Source organism: Morone saxatilis, unplaced genomic scaffold, assembly GCF_004916995.1.
Source record: "Morone saxatilis isolate NCDOM2014 unplaced genomic scaffold, NCSU_SB_2.0 Contig1, whole genome shotgun sequence".
In the NCBI taxonomy this organism is placed as follows: domain Eukaryota; kingdom Metazoa; phylum Chordata; class Actinopteri; family Moronidae; genus Morone; species Morone saxatilis.
Window position 1 is genome coordinate 20,305,506 of NW_023339651.1, and position 4,012 is coordinate 20,309,517.

The 4,012-nt window shown below is 37.2% G+C and overlaps 1 pseudogene; it reads right to left on the bottom strand.

The window, feature by feature from the left end:
• Nucleotides 1-1,591: 1,591 nt before the first annotated feature.
• LOC118334355 overlaps nt 1,592-4,012 on the bottom strand; it is a 15,174-nt pseudogene continuing 12,753 nt past the window's right edge.

The window sequence follows — 4,012 nt, forward strand, 5'->3', positions numbered from 1 at the left end:
CATAAATTAGCCATCGTTCTCTAAATACTGTATGTGAATGTAAAGGCTACTGACCTGTGGTTCCCACCCTGAACTGTGGTAGGTTCCTCATATGCAGAGACAGCAGTGTCATTCACAGGTTCAGCAGTGGGTGAAAATGTGGTTAAACTCATTTATTGTATGTGATCATGTGAAAAAGCACAATGTATCACTATAAGGATCATCATCACAATAATAGATACTAATGAATCACATTCTATATTGAAATTAATGGGCAAACCTTTACTAATGGCTGCACGTGGCAGATATTTACAGCTGAACATTTTATAATAGTAGAATGGTCCTTACTAGTGCTGGGTCTCTAGTAATGAGTGTCCTCAATCGTAAATAGTCACAGGGAAAATTTGTCTTCAGAGATTGAAAATGTTCCTGATCTGTTTTAACTTTGCAGGAGCACTTATATACCATGTGTGTCCAGAATTAGTATTTGACGAGGTGTGTGTACCACTCGTGTTTGTACATTGATTAAAACTGTTGTTGCAGAGCTTCCATTTACCCACTGACTTTCATCATCCCTTTGAGTTTGTTGATCTTCATTGTAATGGTGGCCTTAGGGCATGGCTACCTTGTGATTACTATTATTTAATTCTACTGATCATTATTTTTTTATTGTTTGAAAAAGCAATCTTCAATTCCATTTCACTTAACATGGTAATAATATGAATATGTATGGATGAACATGCATGATGGTGAGAATGAATGGCTTTCATCATGAAACTATTTTCATTCCTCTGACATGTGGTTTGCTCCTTTTTCACAGGCTGAATAGGAAGTATACAGTATACAGTGATGTGAAGTGTCAGGTTTTAAAATAGATCATATTTAAATATACTGTTCCGTCCCTCTGTAGAAAAACACTGAGCCTTTACAGATGGATATCTAATAATTCTATTATGTCAAAAACACCTTTGTATGCAATGTTATCTTAGCAGTATCAAGTATTCAGGCTGATGAGCTGCACATGCGCAGTACAGATCGGGTAGGATCATATAAAACTTATAAAAGATGGACGTTGTGTCTCCACTTCCTCCCACTGTACAAAAATGAAGTTAAAATATCCCAGATGCGGCTGCCGCCATCTTGCTCTGGTGACATAATTTGGAGCCAGAGTCTGCGCAGCAGTGATCGGGGTTGGTGCCGCAGTATGAAAGTCCCGCCCCATACACCTGGGCGACTTAATTGCGAGCGGGCCTCAGCTGTCAAACTTGATGTGAAACCCCCTTTTTATAGCTTCAAATAACTAATTAAACCCAAACTTATCAAAGGATGAACACTTCTTCATTCTGAAGAAAGGTAGTTGTAGACTGCTGAGTCTCATGCCTTGGTAACCCATTACGTCGGTATTTGACTACCTGGGAGCACAAACGCCACTTGTTCCAAGTCAAACTGACTTTGTTTCCAATTTACCACAACCTAAAGTGTCTGTATTTGACAAGCTGAGGCTCAACAATCACCTATCTTTCTTCAGACTGACTGACCAACCTTTAATGCATTTATTGGCAGGTCTATGCTGCTCTCTGCTGGACAACACTGGAATGCAATACACCTTTTCACTTAATGTGATTTCATTTAATGTGGCATGGCAAAATAATGTCACAGTGGAAAAACAAAGAATTGTCCTTTTAACATATATTTTTCATTTCGGTATGATGTAGTAAATGCACAGAACAGGAAATGTATTCTTTTGTTTGATTTGTTTTAATTTAAGGCATAATATTATAATATAATTTGATGTTGATTTGATGCTGCAACAGCTCCGGTACAGTTTAAGCTGAGCTTCAACAATCAAAACAATAGAGCTCAGAGTTTCATAGAACAACAGGTTTGTTTACACCTGTGTGTCCTGACCATCGTCTCCATGGTGAACAAGAAAAACTTATTTTTGGCATTTTTAAAATTTTGGCTCATGCAGTCACTATATTTTTTCTAATATATTACACTTTGATGCCCTTGAACCAAAATAAGAGTGTTTCGAAGAGTGTTTGATGAATACAGCCAGAGCCTATAGACTTATGTTCACATTGTAATAACAAAGCTAATTGTATAATATTATGAGGACTGGAATATTTACCAGGCAGCAGAGCCACAGCTCACTGTTATAGTTTATTATTTTCTTCATTTTATATTTTCTACAATTTCTTATTTATGTTGTTAATAATAACTTATGTTAAGATTCTATGAAAATATTCTATTCAATAAATATTGTTTGTTTATACCTCATTCTGTTCTGTATGGGTCCACTTATTCTTTAAAAGACAGACGGAGCAAATAGTTCTTACATTTTTAAACACCAAAAACTAATCTGACATGAGCAAACCCACTCTGGGAACTGAAAAGGCCCAAAGACTGTATAAGAAGAAAGAAGATCCTCTTGGACAGTTGTCTACAGGCCACACAAAGCATATGAGTTTAAGAAGTTGTATGGCAGCCGAGTTGGCATGCACACAGCTTTCCCTCTCTTCTGCATGTCAGCCAGCACTGTGTTAAAGTATTAACGTTACTGTATGTTGTTTTAGAACACATGACTGGACTTGCAACTTTGCATTGTGTAATTTTTATTTGATTTTATCTGATTTCCTATCAGGCTACACCATCTGATGCTCGAGCCCTTCAGCAGCCACAGAGCTGGAGCCTGTGCCTGGTTCACTCATTCAGTGGCTGTAATAACTTTTACTATTTAGAAGATCTTAAAAAACAGTTGCTGTATTTTCATCATTCTGTTACATTTGACATCTTTCATTTTGTCTTTGTAAACGGCATCAAAGTACTCTGCTTCTGCCACTGTCAGTTGGTTTTTCCAGTCTCCGGCAATTCCTGAAACACAACGTGCAAAAAGAGGAATCATAATGAAGTTGAAGAAATGGTTTGTAAAATTGTGGTCCTATTTTAAACACTCTACAAGAAGTTTTTAACTGGTTATGAAACTGTCTTAATTTTACACTGATGCCTCTAAATGACCTACGTAAATAAGACCATCAGCAAGAACACCACACATGCCACATGGGTCAGGTAAGGCAGATTGCCCTTGAAATCAGTAAACAAGGCAGTAGTGACACTGTAACACAACGCTGCTTTTGTCCACAGGAGTTGCCAGAATCATCACAAAAATGAAAATTCCTTGTAGCGGCTTTAAATTGTGGTATTTGTCACAAAATGAAAGTATGTCATTTGCCACATTGTATAATGTGTATGTATAATCAAACTGTATCTAGTTATTCCTAGTAAATGTCATTTGGCTCTATAGATCGCACCCAACAACAATGGAACTAAAATAGTACTGTATATGCATTATTTACCTTTCCTGAGAAATTCTGACTTTGTCTGGTCCATGAATTCACGAGGAACTAAAGAGTAGTTTGACATTTTGTTCTGCTTCATGTTCTTGAACAAACATCGGTCTGCGATCTTCTCAATCACCTCAGCGTCCAGAGATTTCTCCAAGAACTGAGAGATTCTGACCACAGAGTCCTTCAGGTCCTGCACCACAGAAACACACATCATCTCATATTCCTATTCATATTCCTATTCTCACTGTATGACTGTGTATTCTTGTGCCTTCAGAATTGTTTATAAAATGTTCTGAAGAGATTTCAGTTTAGACAGTTTTGAGAATTATTGCTAACTCACCATTATTCAGTTATTCATAGGAGATGAACATTATGTGCTCTTTATCCTCAGCATTCAGCCAGCTCTTCACATGATCAAACATGAGCCAAACATAACTTAGAAGGGAAAGAAAGTCACAAGTTTGCCATTATCATGAGTAAATTACAAACTTTTCATATTATTAATGGTTCTTTTGCAATGTCATGGTGTTTAACACCGCCCGTGTGAAATCTTGTTACCAGATGAAAGCCAATAGCTATTCCATAAACTGTGTATTGTATTATAAATAAATACTGTACATTGAGAACAACCTTTTCCATCCAGGAACTTGTGGAGGAACTCGCTCTGTGGGCCTGGCTTTACCAGG